This window comes from Barbatula barbatula (assembly GCF_947034865.1).
Source record: "Barbatula barbatula genome assembly, chromosome: 10".
NCBI lineage: Eukaryota > Metazoa > Chordata > Actinopteri > Cypriniformes > Nemacheilidae > Barbatula > Barbatula barbatula.
In genome coordinates, this window is record NC_136773.1 from 21675719 (window position 1) to 21695664 (window position 19946).

Here is a 19946-nt window from a genome sequence, read left to right on the forward strand (position 1 = left end):
ACAGCCACATTCCAACAGAAAAGGGAGTGAGTGGCTTTTACAAAATCAAAGTGCGGTCCAGCCCCATAATGCAAGTGTTTGGAAAGGTAATGCTTACCAACCACATATGGTTGGCCACATACTTCTGGCTTTTCAAATGCTTACTTCTGTTTAATATGCCGTTATCGACCCTAAAACAAACCATTTGTGTCATTCGCTGCTTAGTAAACTTAATGAACGTTTGTTTTGAGTTAATAAGTAAATGTGCGCTGCACAAAGGGCAGAAAATTTCCCACAGAAATGCATACTGAGTTTTCTGTCTTCCTATGTCATCTGTCTCTCCCTCAACTCTCTAATGCAGTAGATCCACAGCTTCATCTCTAATGTCGAATTGGATGTAGTGTTCACAACGTATGTGTTGCCTCTATGTAACGTTGTGTGGAATAATGCTGCTAACTATACGGTGAGTCATTATCCTTGCAGTATAAAAACATGAAAGAATTTGTATTGTGTGTTGTATTCTTCCATGAAAGGTCTTTCTTGTAGATCACTTACAGAAAACACGCACAGACAGAAAATAATACCCATTTTGATTTCAGTTATCCTTACAGAATTTGGTAGAGATACTTGTCGGTTCTTAGAATTCTGCCATTATTTATCGACCCATATGTTGTTCAAAACCTGAATATGACTCTTCTGTGGAACACAAAGAAATGTGTAAGTGGTTTTATGTCCATACAATTGGGGCCAATATTGTTTGGTGACAAACGTTCTTCAAATGATCTTCTTTCGTGTTCTGCAGAAGAAAGTCAGACAGGTTTGGAATGACAAGGATGAGTGAATGATGAAAAATAATCCTTGGGTGAACTATCCTTTTAAGGATTTTGGTTGAGTGAGGACTGCTTTATGCATGAGGCATCTCTCTCTCTCTCTCTCTCTCTCTTTATCTCTCTCTCTCTCTCTCTCTCTCTGTGATGCTAGCTTCATTAGCACTACCTGTCAGTGTTAATGTAGGAGAGGTGAGTAATTGGACACAGCGCAGTGCAGTAGATGAGTTCCGCCACAGTTTTGGCTCCTGGATTAGCGGCTAATTGCATTTTGCTGCTTTTGACGGCAATCATAGCTATTTCCAAACACTTACGAAACATCTGTCTGAATGAGGGTTAATATGACTTCGGCAATCATCTCGCCCTTAAACACCGTCGTCTCCCGTAAACACATCCGGAACAACCGGATGTTTACTTGCCCTTATAATTACAGGTTGAAAGTAAACTCATTTTTTATGCTAAATATCTGTGTGTCAAGACAGGTCGATGGATTTACAGGATGGTGTCACGGTTACAGGTTGGACTCTGTGGTCCTCAATGAAGATGTCTGTGCAGTAGGAAAATGCTAAATGGCCTTGTGAGGCACTGACTAAATAATCCATTGTTTGTCTTGTCTGAGAGTCAGGGTTGAAATGTAAGCTGGCTTGGGCCAAAGGAATGTGGGAAGGCCTTTGAAAATCTTTCCCATCAGAGACCCTTTCGATTTTTGGTGCCTCGTGTACATGGGAATCTCCCAACACTTGGCCACAAGCCCAAACCATGTCAATGCGAAGCAGAATGGGACTAAAGGGATAGTTTACGCCCAACAAGACAATTCAGTCATATTTTACTAACCCTCTTGTTGTTTTAAAGCTGTATGACTTCTGCAAAACACAAAAGAAGATATTTTGAAGAATGTTGGGAACGAATATATTTTTGATCTGAATTACAGTTTTAAATCCCATAGACCAGGTTTAATGAACATGCATGCTAAAGCAAGCCTCACAATTTCAAGTTTGCCTACCTTACAGCTTTCAAAATGCTGTAATATTGTTAAAGATCAAACCAATGTAGACTTGATGTAGACTTTATAAATAAGCTTTCAATTGATGGTTTGTTAGGATAGGACAATAATTGGCCAAGATTCAACTGTTTGAAAGTCTGGAATCTGAGGGTGCAAATCCAAATAATGAGAAAATCGCCTTTAAAGTTGTCTATCAGAGGCGCTGTAACAGGCCGTTACTAAGAAGAAACAGGTTTGTTTTTACACTCTTTTTGGCTAACCGCTGAAATGACGTTCTTAAGAATAGATGATCCCAAAAGCCGAAATTCTAATCTTTACATTGATACCAAACTTGAGTGGGTAATTCCCCAAAAGCGGGCAGCAGTGATCGAAGTTTGTGGGTGTGTTAACAGGCACCACTCACAAAAACAAAGTATTGATATATTTACGGTAGGAGATTTACAAAATATCTTGTTCTTGAACATGATCTTGACTTAATATCCTACTGATATTTGACATAAAAAGATAAATGTTGACCCATACAGTGTATTTTTGTCTATTGCTACGAATATACACGTGCTGTATGACTGGTTTTGTGGTCCAGGGTCACATTAAATGTGGACGGTTTTTAATCACGCTTCATATGAATGTACTTATTTTCAATATCTTTTCAAGAGCCAAATAAAATGAGAAAAAAATTCAATAAAACGGAGATTCGCAGGCCACCAGCAACCGTTCAGTCCTGACGCACACCACCACGACGAACGACACAACACCGAAATCCATTTGTGAAGAGTTTGTTACAAACCTATTTCATGCTTGTACCCCTCCTCTAAGAAAAATGTGTATATGCAGCCAGGAACACAATTGCTGTGGGCCTGGGGATTGATGTTCGCTTTGATGACAAGGTTGTTGTTAAAGTGCTGATTCTATTGGCATAACTCATTTCAAGTGCTAAGAGCAAAGCATGGATGATGGACGGAGAGATTGGATTTTATACTTATTAGAAGTAATTATGCAGCACATCGACTTCGATGTGTTATATTCATGAGCATGTTTTAGGGATGCACCGAAACGAAAATTTGAAGCCCAATAAAAATAAAACACTTGGCTGAAGGCCGAATACCTAACACAGCTTTTCGCATTTTTTCTAATATTGTGTGCCAATTTTTTCACTATTGTATAAACTCAATGGTCAAAATGCTTTTTATATTTTGTCTTGCTTTTCAATATGATACAATATAACTTAATATAAAATTGAGCAAAACAAGTTGGCTAAATTAACATTTGTTTTTTTTAAAGAACCATCTCTTTCCTACATTTTTATAATCTGAAGGATTAAAGGTTCTTTATGAAACTATTTAGACCAAAAACGGGTTTTCTATGGCATGAAGCACGTTTATTTCGTAGTGTTAAATTAATAAACATATTGACATTAACATTAACAAAGATAAATAAATGCTACAAAACTATGTTGATCATTGTTCGTTCATGTAAGATAATGAATTTATTAATGCTAACAAAAAACAACTTAAATTGCAAAATTGTTAATTAACTAATAATTCTTCATAATTGTATGATAATAATTCTGAAGCATGCATGTACCAGGACTGTAGCTGTCGTTATACTACATTATTTGAGCGGTGAAAAAAGCTAAAATGAATGGTTTAAAACATATTACACTGGTAGAATGCAGAATACACCGCCCAGTGTGCAGTTTCTGTTAGCATGTGACCTATAAAAGCAGAAATGGGATCATTTTTACAGAGACTCTTATATGAATATTCACTTTTTGCATTATTCCATCTCATGTTCCTCCTACAGATTTGCATTACATTACATGTCAGTTTTCAGCAGATAATGAATGGTAATTGAGAAAACCCAAAAACCTTTGATATAGAGAAGCTTAAATGTAGTTGAAACTGTCAACGATTAAGCAAATGTTGGAATGAAGTCCCAACTTTTATAAGTACTTTCATTTGTGCTTTTTGAATTGGGGTGAATTTGTGAGGCTACACGCAGATACGGTGTGTGTTTTATGTTTGTATGTTGTTTGACCACAGAGTATACATGCAGTGTCTTTGTATATGATGGGTAATAATGGTGAAATTACATTTTTCCTTAAAAAACAAAAATAAAATGTTATAGGCCACGACCATTTTAAGGTTTTAATAGCGTTCTACACCTGTAATGTGACATGCTGCATTTTTTGGGGTACTGATAGCAGCATGATAATGATTCTTATTTGCATGTAAGTTCTGTACATCAATATTTGCTTTGAAATGTTCTGGATATAATCGGTGATGGTATTAAGATTTGGAAAGCTACAGTAGACTTGGAATTACACTGCATAACTTTGAAAGTGCACCTTTTATTCACCTAGCTGGTAAAAATAAGACAGGTGTCAGAGAAATCCATTTGAACACACGGTGGGAAAATTAAAGTTAATGACAATTTAGATTATTTTGCTGCTTCAAGACACTTGTAGTTTTACTAACGCAAGAAAATCTTGCATGAAAAACACCAGTCTTGCAAAATTGCATCGATCCCATGCGCTTGTATGTGTGCCTATTGACGTTTTCTGCTAAATTAATTATAAAAGCATTCCTTTTGTTTATTTTTATATTATTACAATATATGCATTTACTCTAGTGTTTTTTGAAATTCAACATAAACCCCAGGAGTGATATAAAGTCGTCCAACAGCAATGTGAAAGACTGACAGCATGACAAGACGCATGAAAACATTCACTGTAAGTTCACAGAACTCAAAAATTATTTTGTAACCGATTACACAACAATATTTAAGTGATGTTTTTAAAAGTTTTAAGTTTACATAACATAAAAATAACATTTTCAGTCGCCTTAATTTACCCCAATGTTAACTTAAAAACATTGATATTCCTCAACTTATAATAAGGGAGCAATTCACTCAAAATATTTAATATTTTTCAACTCATAAAATGTGGGAAATACAATAGAATTTTTTTATATTTTTCAACTAATATAATGTATATTATATTATAATGTAATTTCACCTCAAAATGTGGGACATGCCCTCAAAATTAATTCTAAACTGAAATACTGATGTCGGCCCACTACACAATTATAATCAGCTAATAACGTTAGAAAGCATAAAAGTGACAATTGAACAACTTTTTTTATTTAATACAATGTGCGTTTTAAAAGGCACGAATCAAAGGGGCTCAGTCAAGGCAAAGTGCTTGTCATAAAATAAAACAAAAGAAAATTACTCCATAAAAAACTAAATCTGTTTTTACATATATTAAGTGTTAATATCTTCATATTCTGATAGTGGTCATTGCTACAGAGGGTAGATTCAGTATTTTGGGTCTCCAGTAGTTTAACTGGCAACATCAAGGTAGGCATTAGGCAACAGAATATCAGTATTCAGTTGTGTCATCCGTGACGACTGTCCGGAGAGCCACCGGTCAGTGAGGTCTTGACCATCCGCTGACTAGAAAACACAAATAATACAAGAATGAGTTCAGCCCCTCAAGGATACAAATCAATGATGTCTAAACGTTATTGTGACTTAGCACTTAGAAATGACAAGTGCTAACAAGTGTTGTTGTTCTTTGCATTTTTGTAATTCAAATTAGTACCCAATTTACAAAACTCACCTATTGGCACCTGTCTGATGGTGAAAAGATGACTCTCTGTAGCACTCTTTCTTTGTAGTCCGATATCTGTATGTAACACGCACACAAAGATGATTTGTTAATGTTCATTTTTTTAAATAAAACAAACTATAAATACAATTTAAAAAAGTGAATATACAGATAAAACGTTTTCAAATATATCAAAAACATTAATTTAACACTAATTTTAGTAAAAATTAGAAAGTTAAAAGATGAGCAAGTTATTAACAAGTAAAGCATCAAAGTTGTGTGCATAGATCTGCTATTTCTGTTGTTGATGTTTTTAACAAAGTATTAATAAAGTGTTCAAGTGATCAACTGTGGACCACAGTTGATATAAAACATTTTAAGAAATAGCAAAAGAATGACTGTGGAAACACAAAATAAAACCAATTGTTAATAACACTAATTCATATTATATCATACCTGAACAGTTGAAGCTAGCACACACAGCTCGACAACGTAAAATATTGACAGTGTTAAGTGGAGACTTCTTAAAATATGTTTACATATACGTGCCTTAATTGCCAGAGAGTTCAGACTCACGGCGCTTCCTTCACGGTCAGATTCCCGGGCAAACATGCATTTTGGCAAATGTAGTTCATCCAGGAAACCCGCTGATAACATTTTTCCGTTTGTAAGATTGGTATTTGTCAAATTCAACAACTTCTAAAGTTACAATTACTTGTATTTGTAAACTATTTACAACAAATGTTATATGTGCACATTGTACAAATGTATTCCCAGTTCCAAATTTAAAACTATTTATCGAATATCAAAAACTTAGCGTTTCTTACCAAATCAGGGCTGATGATAAGACTGATGTGGTGGTGGTTTGAAGCGGGGGGATTTAGTAAATAAATAAAAACGAATTAAACTGTGTTCCACATCCACAACGGCTGGCCAAACACTTCCCCGCATCAAGGCAAATTTAAGATGGCCGACTCAGCTTCTCAAGTTTTCAAATTTCAGAAAATAGATGCAAATAGAAACATTTTTTAATATACAATGGTAGAAATATTGTTATTAGTTCATAGAATGAAACAAAAGTGATAATTTACCTAAACACATATAAATAGTACATTTTGAAATCAGAAAAACAGTCTATGAAATGTTCTTTTTACCTTTTCCGTGACTGTATATGTATAAAATATAAAACATGAATATTATTATGTGTACTAACCTTACAGCAAATATACTTTATATATATATATATATATACATTTTATTTGAACAGCGAAGTTTGTTTAAATTATGTGCATAATATGGAACCAAAGGGATCCGAACAGACAGTGCTGGGGTCCTAAGGAGTTTCTCTGTTGCTATTGGTTACCCAGGGCAGATACAAACATTATGTACTAAATTAGCTAAATTTTAAACTCTTCATTGGTAATTATTCATCATTAGTTTGTCATTACTTCCTATAGTTCGCTAAGGTCCATCTAATCAGTTTCGAACATGATTTGCATTATCATGCGTGTGATTGTGTTTTAATTCAACGGCAATGAAAGCTCTTACTTTTGCAACATTCTCGCTTTTTGTTTTAAGTAATGGGTCTAAGCTCATGGGTCAGTGTGACGTCCTGCCTGATGTTTGATTGGATGTTTTGTGGTTCAAGGATGCTTCATGGGAATAATTGGATATAATGTGAGAGCAACATGCCTGCCGTGGGAGTTCATATTGCATCTTTCATTCGCAATCAGGCTGCCTCTTCCCTCTCGCCGCAGGTGTGCGTTCTCATCGGTGTGTGTCTGTGTTGGATTCGTCTTCTGCATAGTGGAGTTCGATTCGTGATAGCAGCTAGATTGATCTTGCAGTTTATCTGACATTGAAGTCTGGAATGGGCAATCTCTCTCTCCCTCACACAATGAACAGTGAGATGTTGATTGAGAAGACAGTGCTGTCTAGACAAATAGGGATGTGCACATCTTTTTTAGAGCTGCTGTGACCATAGACGGTGTTTAAATGCCTATCGGTGGCAAACGCCTCCCAAGGAGCCGAATTGGCGGAAAGCTTCATCTTGTAACGCTTCCTTTGGACTGCATGCTGTTGAGATTATTGTGTGAAACAGATGAGTCTCATATTGAAGGATTACAAGTTTATTTGATCCTGTGAAGCAGTTTGGCAGCAATGAATATATTTATAGAGTTAAAATACAGCTGTAACCCTGGTCACCAAGTTACAAATAAACTCGTACAATATTTGCAGCTGTTTATATTTTTTGGGAATGCTTCCATTTTATTATAAGATTCAGTGAATGAAATCTAACCATATTGAAATGAAAACGTTAACCCACTGTATGTCCGTATAACCAGTTCTATTCTATTTCCTTCTTATGCAAACATGTAAAACAAGATTTTCATTTAACTTTACAAAAATGTAGTATTTTTCCTGTATGACTTTGCCATCACGATGCCAAGGGCGTTTCCATGTTGTTGCTAATGTTGCTTGTGTGTTCTAGGTGATTTCCAGCTGGCTGTTTAGTTTTTTCCCAATAGATTCAAAACTTTTTTACTAAAACTAATTTAAGGTTGAGCGATTGTGATGCATGGTCAGGTAACATGTATACATACAGAATGTAAATAACTTGCACAGAGAATTACAGGGTTCATTGTCTGGTATTAAACCATAAAACCATACAAGAAGCTCCTATGAACTGTTGTAATGGGATGTATCGCTGTAAAAGGAAATGAAACATTTAGATTTTAGTCCAGTAGGCTTCATAGGCAAAATACTGAAAATTCACCTGTCATTAACTTAATGATAGTAATAGACTTTTCGGTGTTAATATGATTTTTCTAGTTAATTGGTTATGTGTTACTTGCATGTTGTTGATGGCATGTTTGTATATTTCGATCGGTTTAAAAATATTCAAAGCAAAACAAGCGTGAGATTGAAAAACGAGGAGTGTGATCCTTAAAGAGCATCATTTTGTGCACAATGTTGTGTTTGAGATTTTCCTTTATTCCAGAAGTTGATGCGAGTAAATGGCTTTGACTTGATCTCGTGTCTGTTCTGTGGGTTGGAAAAGGAAGCCCGCTTAAATGTTAAATATCATGAATTTTAAGTAGAGTTTGGAGGAATAGACCTTTTTAGGCTTTCTATAACCGTCCTTTTACTTCAAGCAGCTCAATAACAAATTCTTTGTTGCTGGTTTTGTACATATTGACATAAAGTAACCTTCTTTTGCCTCACGGTTATCTGATAGAAGAGTAACTCCTACCAGTACGTACAATTGTCCTGTTTTATCAAACGTATGAATCCCATCTGAACTTGAAATGTTGAACCAGCAGTGTGAGAAAATGACTGCTTCATGTCCAATAAGATTGAACGTTTGAAACTGTAGTATAATGTTTTTGTTGGATTTTGTACGTGCGTCTCTTCTCCCATGAGATATAACAGATAAATCTGTTGTATTGGATCTCTAACGTTGTTTATCGATCTCCAAGTCGTCCATTCACATGCTTTTTTTACTACTCATATCCAGCAGGCTTTCTTTCCCCACCGTGGTTACAAAGGTTTCGTATGAATGGATGAAAATGAGGCTGCTCGAGGCACAGTGGCTGAAAACATCTCTGGATGCTTATCTGGTTTGGCAAATAACAAGATAACACACAGAAAATGTGTAATCTGAAAAGATCAGGCAGGAATCGATAGAAGTGCTGAGCGTTCTGTGCCGTGACTCTCTCTCTCTCTCTCTCTCTCTCTTGATTATTCTGAGCTGGTTTCAGGAGAAACATTGAGGTGATGTTCTAATCGAGATGGAGAAATGAGAGGAATATATTTTTGAGGCAAAAGAAAGGGAGGTGATGAAACGGCAATACAACTGTTGAGTTTGTAGTAGTGAACAGAATTAGCATTTTTTGGAGCCACGTGTTCCCTCCCGTTTCTAATGGCTTTTTAGGATACAGGTTTTCGATTTAAAATGAGGTCTGTGGTTAACATTATTTAAAGAGACTAACCCATTTTGTTTTACAGTAAATCATATTTTAAACGTGAATATTTAGGCTACATCACTCTGTTCTTTAAAACTTTAGTTGCTGTACTGTAAGGTCTGCTCGTCTGATTCCTCAAGCATGTAAACTCATCTGTGTGACTTGATGAACGTATCTCAGCACCAGGCAGGTTAAGAAAGTCTTGACTGAAACGTTTCTAATGATCTTTTATTCTCAAGGCGTATGCCTAAATATCAGATACTTGGTAGACAAAAATATAATTGTGCCAACATATATTCCTAATAAATAATTTTTCTAATGAAAGAAATGACTCCGGACCAAACCATGAAGAATAAGACAGGGGCGGAGTGGAGGGGTGGCTTTTGGGGATCAAGCCACGAATGTTTTCTTAAAAGCCCCGAATCTATCTCGGGTTTCTAAAATGAATTAATTCAATACGCTGGGTGGCAGCATTCAGCTTTAAACTCATCCACTCCAGCTAATTTTACGGAAGAAGAGGTTCAGATTAAAACAATGGTAAATTACATTTGTGCAAATTAAAATGCTGAATCTTTTGACAGTACATTTACATTTAGTCATTTAGCAGACGGTTTTATCCAAAGCTACTTACAAAGAATTCGGGGAGCAATAAGCGATATGTCATAAAAGAGCAATAGTACATTAGGTGCTAATACAAAGTTACTAGTTTCAACAAAAGCTAGACCACTACCTTTTGAAAGAAGAGGGTTAGTGTACGTTAGGGGTCCCTTTTTATTTTTTATTTGTCTGACAGTAAACATGCTTTTCAAATCAGTCATTATTACAGTGTCTTCGTTTTTAATGTGAAGTTATGTTATGTGAAAACTGTTAGGTGATGCAGATATTACCGGTTCGTGGCGAATAGTCTATGTTGCTCAATGTAGGCCGGCCCACAGTTGGGATATAAATAAATAATAGCAGGCTTATCAGAATTCTCGGCCCACCTAGAGCCCGATTTTTTTCTGTATTCCATTACAGGCCAATACTACTGTTTCAGCCATTAAAATAGTTAATGGCATAGTTGAAAAAAAGTGAGAATTTTTTGGTTAGTTTAATTAAACTTTTTATTTAGAGACGCCCAAGCGGCTAGCGCCTAATGTTGAGTTGACTAAATTCGATCAATTTAGCAGCAGAATGTCATCCAATCAGACTGAAGAAGACCAAACTTCAGCCAATCGGCAGGCGGGCGCGTAACATAAACCATGCGTGAATTCCAGCGCGGAGATGACTCCGCCCCTGCAATAAGAACCTTGAATACTCTTTAGAAAGTTTCTCAGGGTGTGACATCAAAATGCCAAAAGAACGATTACGCATTTTCTAGTCAAAAGGTGGCAACGTTAAAGATGCTCAAACATAAGCAAGCATTTCCAAACATTCGACTGGTTCTGTACTTCATTTTTCATTTTAATATAAATAAAAGTTAGAAAGCAAAGTTTAAAGGAAAACTTTGCAGTTTTTTCGACCTTAAAATAATGTCTCTAAAATTATTTCATTGGTAGAACAACTCCAAACCCGAAGAATTTTACTAGCGCCTAGTAAACAAATTCACATGAATTGCGCTTGAAATATACAGGGAAGCTTAAACAGCGACATTATTTTCGACACAGACAATTGTGCTTATCAACCACATGGGGGATATCTAGACCTACATCATCACCAACATGATTTCTTCAACATTGTGGTACAATGTGTGAATTTCATGCTTCGTTCATGCTGATAAAAACTCTTTTGGAGCACTACTGCAGCACAAATAAAGTTGCAAAACCGTGAAGTGATATTCATACTACTATCTACAGTATTTCTGAGTGGACTGCTTTTTATTCAATACTGCATTCAGATTTTGACACAGAATGTTTGTACACAGATTTGTCTCTTCGATACAGATGTTTTAGGTTTAGAGGGTAAGGGTTAGAGCTTTTTCTAATAATTGTAAACGTTTGCACAATTCACATGGTCAAATCCCAGAAGTGTAATAACTATGTGAACAGGTCGGGCTTGCAAATATTATAATACTATGATGTACAGTATATATGAATTACTGAATACAGAAATATTGATATTAATCTAAATAGAGTGTATGTTGCACACAGTAAACAAGCAGAAAGCATGAAGGTTTGTGGCGGTCCTGTGAGGTTGTGACTTCATCAGAGCTGTTACTTGGCTTGAAAAGTCTAGAGAACTATCGATTGAACAGATTCTCCTCTGCATTTAAATGAAGCTGTCACCCCAGCAACTTTGCAGTGCCTTGGTCTTCTAATCCCATCCTTCGTTTTCTCACTTCTGCTGTCTGTCTCTCCCAGTCCTCAAAATGCCTCATTGCCTCTCTTACACTCTTAATATCTGCATCAGATATTCTATCTCTCCGTGTTTCAGACCTCAGGGTGTGAGACTCTCAAGGCCGAGCTGTGTCCTGCTGTCGCTTGTGTTCTCAGATGAGACATCAGTGTGTTTGGTTTTCGAGATGCTCAAACATTCACCACATGGCATGTGCTTGGACAGACAGTGAGAGATATTGACAGTGACCTAGACGGGGAAAACAGAGAAAGAGAGGGAACACTTAATGCTATTACACTTGGCTCGCTTGGCTTCAAGATGTAACATCTGTGGATGCCAAATCTTCGCTGCCGTTTCTCCACCAGTAGGGTCCCAGCGCTGTCACGTCCTGTTCCACATATTCAGCCACTTTTTTCCTTGTTGGCTACATTAGAAATGTACACATACAATTTGTGTGAATTGGGTATAATCTTAAATAGCATCGTGGGGTGGACATTTGTATAACTAGTTCTATGCTTTGTCTTGCTAAACGCTAAAATGATATGAAAAATGAACTCCCAAAAGTTGAACACATCACGCTACGTTCCCCAGCCCAGCATCTTACCCCTCTGCCCTCTATTATCTCCCGTGAACAAACAGTGGCTAATGAACGCTAACTGATGTTTACACAGCATTAAATTTGTCCTTCCCACACTGTGTTGTTTTTAAATAAACATCGCCCCTCGTGTGTACCAGTCGAAGCGAACGTACCCTTCAGGTCCTCCACGTCTGAACCGCGGCTCCGTTCGGCTTAATAAGAGAGCAGTTAGGTGCGCGGCTAGCTAATGCTTTGTGTATGGCTAGCTAATTAATTGGATAGGCTAGTCACGCTCTGGCATGTCCAGAGGGATCGGATGGATTGTAGTGGATTAGTGACACAGATTAAAAGAGAGCAGCGGCAGAATGTGTTTCTCAGCTGGGTACGGACACTCCTGCACCGCTGTGTACTTTCATTAAGCTAATGCTGCTGAGGTTCAATGTGATAGCTGCTATTAACAGGAAAGACATTTCCTGTCTCGCCAAAACTCCTTGTTCCTCATCGCTATCAATTTTCTGCGACTAAATAAATGCTTGTGTCAAGCAGAAATGTTGAATTGCTAATTGGGTGTTAGCTTTGATGTATTACGCTGTATTTTTGGCAGGTTTTGTACTTTGTCATCTTTCTGCTTTTGTTGAATGTTTAAAGGGAAAGTTTACCTCAAAATCTGTCATTATTTACTCGACGTTATGTTATTAATAACCCGTCACTCGTGTATAGCACAAAATAAAGGGATTTTGATGAATGTTGGTAACCAAAGAACACTGGCTTCCATTGAATTCAATTGTACAGACGCAAAATCACTGAAACTTTCCTCAAAATATCAGGTTTGGAATGACGTAAAGGTGGTTAAACAATAAAGGTGGTTAAAAATAATAATTCGTCATTTCTTATTATATAGGGCTGTGTCATGATACGTGAAGGATGGGACCCAAGTACAGACAGCGTTGAACACAAACAAAGGCTTTTTAAATAGTAAAGGCAAACATAAAACTACCCACGAGGATGCGCAAACAAAGGGAGTCCATGTGACAAAAAATGACCTAAAACCCATGACTTAACCGATGCACGGATACTCTAGAAAAGATACAGTACAAACCGCACAGGAAAATAAACAGGAGGGAACTAGGTAGGGACACTAAGCAAGTGTAATTACACAGGGCAGGTGAGGGGAATGAAACACTAATGGGACGCTAACTGAGAAACAAGGGGGCCAATAGACAAGACCAGAGGACACGCGGTGCAAAGTCAAAACAAAGACCACGTGTCTCCACACATAGGATCATGACAGGGCTGCATGATATTGAAGAATAACTTGCTATATAAACTTTAAGTTTGTCGAATCAATTTAAACTAAATATTTTAAAGGAGAAAGGATATACATGTCTTTCATGGAAAAGAAACGAAGGAGGTGTACAACCTATGAAAGTGAACAGTTATGCTTTTATTTGCAGTGTTTAAAAATCTTTTTTTTTAATCAGAAACCATCTCAATATGCACATTTGATGCATTGTTTTTGCATGCTATTTGATATTTTGAATTAAATATTTTGATATATCGTGCATCCCTAGTATTCTACTCCAAATCCTGAAGGATCCCTATAGTGCACACAACCTTCAAATTAAGGATGGAGCAGGATGCGGGTGATCCTTGCGAGCCCCAGTTTCATCTTATCTAAATCTTATTGGGCCGTCCTGCTGTGAGCCTGGTGGCAGCGTGAACAAACCAGAACAGGAAATCTGATCAGCTGGCGTAATGAGCTCCGAGCTGCTGCTTCTCCTTTTTGCATCTTTTATAGACCTCCACGAGTCTGCTCCACGAGTCTGCTCACTGCTCAATTTCTAAATTCTTAATGACCACTCAGACGCTGCCGTTCACGCTCTCCTTTTCACTTCCCTCGGATCCTTCGCTTTTACCTGACGCGGTAAACGGTGCGTCTCTTTGCTGATAAGGAGAATGACCTGTTTCGGATGTAGCTGAATGCAGAGTGTCACGGTAATGAGAGGATGCTGCTCAGGCTCTTGTGGCCAACATAAAAGACGAGACACAGAAAAGAGAGGAAGCTCTCGGCGGCGTCTGGTAAACGCTTGATACGAGGTTGCCATGGCAACCTGCGAACGCATCGAAACTGAGTCGCTTATTGACTGTAATGGCAACGCTGGGAGCGTGCGATGATTTGAGTCGAATCAAAACATTTGTGCTTTGTATCCTAACATGGAATTATGTTAGAAATATGCTTTTCTTAGAAGAAAACAACATTTTTACAAGTAATAACATTTGACTATATACAATCATTTTCCTTAAAGTGTCAGACAAGAGTTTCATAGTTTATTAAAAGGCCTTGGGCGCTTCTCTGACTACACTGATGAAAGAGCAAGGTTTCTTTTTTATCCGGCTTTCTTGTATCTTTTTATGTCTGTGTCTTTCAGTTTCATTGTCCCAAAAGACTCACCTGCTTCCTCAAAGAAAATCTGTAAAATGCTAATTTTACTAGAGGTTGGTTCTAGATTCGGTCGGATTTATTGATCTGCTATTTTAAAGGTGTCATTTGTAAAGGGGCGTGGTCAGTAACTTTGCCAGTTGTAGTTTTTTGTGTATTGCATTGGCTGTCGTTTAGAGCAAGAAACAAAAAAAGGCAGTGATACGTTTGAAAACAAAGCAAGAGAAACAACCATTTAACGGCTAATATATTGTGAAATCCTTTAATGAAGAGAACTCGCTGGTAACTCAGCAACCTTGAACTGCTCCTCCATTCTCATTGAAATAAGTGGGGTGTGGAGGTTCCAATTATACAGCGGAAAGCAGTACATGGGTATTTAGCAATTTTACTTGAATCATGCATTAACATCTCGAAAATCTAATTGAGTATGCATCACTTTCATTATAAAGCGTAAAAACATACAAATTTATGCGTGCTTTTAGGCTAGAGTGTTCTCAGCGAAAATGCAACAGACAGTCAAGAGCACCTTGTAACTGTGGTTTGCTGTTTGCTTGTTTAAATACTCATTCATGCTTGCACTTCTGACTGTTGTCAGCTTCAATATTCAGATTCCTACAAAAGCCCTCCACAAATTCCATGCTGTGCACCACAGTTTGATGCTTACTATATTAAAATCTAATTACTTTTAAAATGGCATGTTCATGTTGATTCTTGTGTCCAAAAAACATTATACACTCTAAAAAATGTTGGGTTGAATATATATTGAAAACAACCCAGCATAGGTTAATTTATGACCCAACTGTTGAGTTGGTCCATTGTCAACCCAACGCTGGGTTGAAATAACCCAACATTTTGTGTAACAACATGGTATACTGTTAAAAAGTGGGATACAACAGATGCATGCAATGTAATTTTAACCGGCTCATACTATTTTTAATTATGAATAATTGCTTAAAATTGTGATACAATTCTGGGATAATTTCAACCCCACGTTGGGTCGAAAAGTGACAAACCCAATCGTTGGGTTAAATGAACCTAGAAAATGTACATTCTTGATCCGCCCCGAGCTAAAACACATCAGAATTTTGGGCTAACAGAAAACTATACCTTTTATTTTCATTCTAGAATACATGAATGAGAAATAACATTACAGTTGAAATGACATTACTGAGTTTTCTTGGCCTACAAAAAGGGGTGTAAACCATGCTTGAGTGTTTCATTTTCTTTGTTATCCCGAGTGTGTTAAGAATGCAGTTCTGTGTTCTAGACTGTTTGAGTCAAATGTTACACATAATACATAAAACTCCAGTGCTAATCTTCAGTAATCTTTTAACTTCATACATTTCCTGTGTGTGTGTGTGTGTGTGTGTGCACGCAGTCTGACAGTCTCCATCTTTTCAGATCTGAGATTTTCTCTTTATTCATTTTTTCTCTTTTCTTTACTTCTTGTTTGGCCCTTCCTCTGTTTCCATGGGAACATACCAAACTATTGGGACCCCCTCTATCCACCCTTCCAGAGAGGAAGAGAGCAAGTAGCTTTAAAGTTATGTGGAGTGTCTTGTCTTTTTTACCCTCCCTCCCTCCCTCCCTCCCTCCCTCCCTCCCTCCCTCCCTCCCTCCCTCCCTCCCTCCCTCCCTCCCTCCCTCCCTCCCTCCCTCCCTCCCTCCCTCCCTCCCTCCCTCCCTCCCTCTCTCTCTCTCTCTCTCCCTCCCTCCCTCCCTCCCTCTCTCTCCTCTCTCTGCCTCCTTTTCTCTCTCTCTCTCTCTGCTTACTCGTACACTTGGATCTCTATGGCGACTAGAAAAGAAAGGCCTGTTTGCATTTCTGTTATGGTGAGTAGCACATGAAACTGGTCTATTTCTCTTTTCTGCTTTAAGTGAAACAAAGACTGCAACTTTTAGCATTCATTTTCAATCAGTAGTTTGTTGGATTGCTTTGACGTCGACTCTACGGTGTGGTTGTGCTTTTGAGTGATTCTGTCCTTCAGCTTGCTTTTGATATGCCTTGCAATCTCCTTATGTCTGTAACTCACTTCCAAATCCAAGGAGCTGACTTCCAAAAGGGTGTAAACCATTTTATTTTCTTTGTAATCTCGATAAGTGTGTTATGAATGCAGTTCTGTGTTCTAGACTGTTTGAATCTTGGTTTCAAGATGTCGAACATACTTTCTTAAAAACACTTGTATGAACAAATTAGATTAGATTCAACTTTATTGTCATTACACATATACAAGTACAGTGTAACGAAATGTAGTTTAGGTCTAACCAGAAGAGCAATTAGCAAGTGCAGGATATACAGTTAGAATAAATACAGAATACAATATTAGGAAATATTAGGACAAAAAGTCCTTAAAACTTCTCATTACTGTAACCATTTAAAACCAATGTCAATGTTATAGCATGTTTTGCTTAAAACAAGCAAAGCCTCCAAGCAAGTTTTTATCAATCATACATAATAAGACATTAATGAATTATATTTTAATAGAATATTATACTTGTACAATTTCTTTAAATGTGGAACACTTCCTACATCGGTAATGAGGGACAAAGTCGTGAAGAAGTTTCTTAACTAGTAGATATGTTGCTTCACATAAAATCAAACTTAATGTTTATATATTTTTTTACAGTTTTACTCTGCAACATATAATGCATGTGAGAATTTCAGCAAAAAGAGCAATAAATTAAATAATTAATGCATCAATGATATTTTGTCCAAGGTAGAAATACAATTAGCTTTATTGTGATCATTTTTGTTTTACCAATTGTATGTTTCATAATTCAAATCCTGCCATGACGTTTCAGTGGTTTCGAAAAGCAAGTAATCTTTTAACTTCAGACACATTTCCTGTTTGTAACATATTGCCTGCTTATCAACATGCCAATGTCCGACTCTTTTTGAAATGAGCAGTGTGTCGGGTTTGTGTAACTCACTCGTTTTTGGAGCAGAGCTTATCTTTTCCGCTCTCTAGCTTTGTTTGTTTTAAATTAGGATTAAACTTTGTGTTTACAGGTCATGCCGACACTGCAGCACATGAAGTACAACTCTCCAGTAGTCAGTTCAACACGCACACACACCTACTGTATGGCCTTACTCTCGCTGTGACAATCACATTAAGACATGGCAACCCAATCAGGTTACTTATGCACATGGCTAATAAAGTGTTTAAATCAGCCTCATGCGGTGTATTCACGAGTAGAACAATTTTAATTTCTTTATTTCATTAGCGTGATACCCATTGATATTTTGCCGTAATTATACAGCGTGTCATTTACATGCATTGAACCAAATTATGTCCAGCAGGAGGCCATGAGTGTGACACGCGGGTGGTGTTGTTGGGCATTAAAGAGAAGGTTTTTCTTTATGTATAAAGCCTGGGAAGAGCCGCTTGACCCTGGCGGTCAGCCTCCTTTCACAGACAGTTAGTTAAACAATCAGTCAGTCATTTACTAATGCCGTCAGACGGTCTGTCATTCTGTCAGTAATCCAGGAAACCAACGTTAATCAATTTCATCCCCTGAAACCGGCATACGAAAAAAACAAACATGAGTTTTGAATGCGGTGTAACGGTTAAAGGCCCAGTATGTACAGTATGCAGACTCCTAAAAGTGCCCTGAGCTATTTTTTAACAGAAGAGAATGCAGAAAATGTCATTTCTACCAAATAGATTTAGCTGAAATGGGTGAATCGGTGTATTGAGATATGGCCAGTGTTTCTGTGACAGCCCCGGGTGCTGTAACCGGCAAAGAATCTGACTGTGGTGCACTGTTGTTTAACCGATCGGACAATTTTGATGCATTCTGTGTCTGTCCGTTGTTGTATATCGGTTTGCTGACATGAATTTTGAGACTTTCGAGAGTGGATGTAATGGTGTTTATTGCACCATTGAAATACCTGAAATATATGAAAGTCGTTGCAATAGAATAGAAAATATAAACCAAATGGTATTATTTGGTGATTCTGTAGCACACTTGCATTGTTTAAGTAGCGCAAAGTTGTAGGTTCGAATCCCAGAGAACACACATTGATGTATATTTTGAATGCACTGTAAGTCGTTTTGGATCAAAGCATCTGCTAAATGCATAAATACAGTATACTGTATGTTAATGTTATTGACATTATTGATTTGATATGTAAATCTGTGTCCTTCGTATATGTATAAAAGTAAGCTCAGTTTTTGAGGCATACTGTATGTTGGCACCTTTGGCCAACAGGTTTTATAATTTCAATATATGAAAGTATTAATTTTCAGTCGTATTAAATGGGCACATGAAATTTTGATCGCATTAAGGTTGTACACCTGTGCTCTTCGGCTCATTCTTTAAATAATAGATCTGCAGGTGAACTCGGCAATGAGTCATCAAACTTTGCTCTATAGCTGATAGACAGAGAATAGCCAAATGTCACATTAATTCTTATGATGTGTCACACGGCTGTAATACAAATCCTCGCCTCCCTAAAGCAAATGTGTAAATTATGAGATTAGATTAATCATCATAAATGATTAATCTATCCTCACACAAAAGTGCCTCTGCAGACCAAAAGCGGATGATTCACTGTCAAAATGTGCCTAGAAAGGAACGAATACCATTCGTTGCTCAGGACTTGTGACTCAAACACAGTGATGGTGGGCGAGTCTTAATATTGAGTATAATCTTGAAACCTAGTTTTCTTTTAGTTGTGACTCTTTCGTCTAACACCAAAGATATTTAGAGAATGTCTCAGTGGTTTTGTGCCCATACAATGGAAGCCAATGTTGTTTGGTTACCAACATTCTTCAAAATATGTTCTTTTGTGTTCTTCAAAAGAAAGTCATACAGGTTTGGAGCAACATAAGGTGAAAGGTCCCTTCAACTTAAAAAGTCAACATACTGTATATTAATAACCAGCAAAGCTGTGCTTTTGAATATCGAATATTCTTGTTTTCCTTTTCTAGAATAATTTTGCTAGAAATACTTTTAATGAATTTTTTTAAAAGAGACCAGGGGCCTTGGTTTATTCAAAGCTATCTGATTTATTCAAAGCCATCTGATTAGTGAGAATTTTATGTGCGTGCAGACGTTTTTAGTCAGAAAATAGATGAATGTGGTCGAGACTGTTTAATCTTTGCATGGCATGTGATGCTATACCATAATCACTCCGTTTGAAAGTCTGCGTTTGGTTGTGCGCACTAGGTGGTCTCACAATAACCGAAATGGCTTCGCTTGGGACTAATAAGGCTGATACAGTCTTTG

General features: G+C 37.2%; 1 protein-coding gene across 1 annotated transcript in view; it reads left to right on the plus strand.

The window, feature by feature from the left end:
- The first annotated feature begins 350 nt into the window (after positions 1–350).
- Positions 351–19946, plus strand: part of shank3a (SH3 and multiple ankyrin repeat domains 3a) — a 170279-nt gene continuing 150683 nt past the window's right edge. Inside the window, exon 1 of the mRNA XM_079466447.1 lies at positions 351–442. The gene's annotated coding sequence lies outside the window, so the exon portion shown is untranslated. The remainder of the gene's footprint in view (positions 443–19946) is intronic.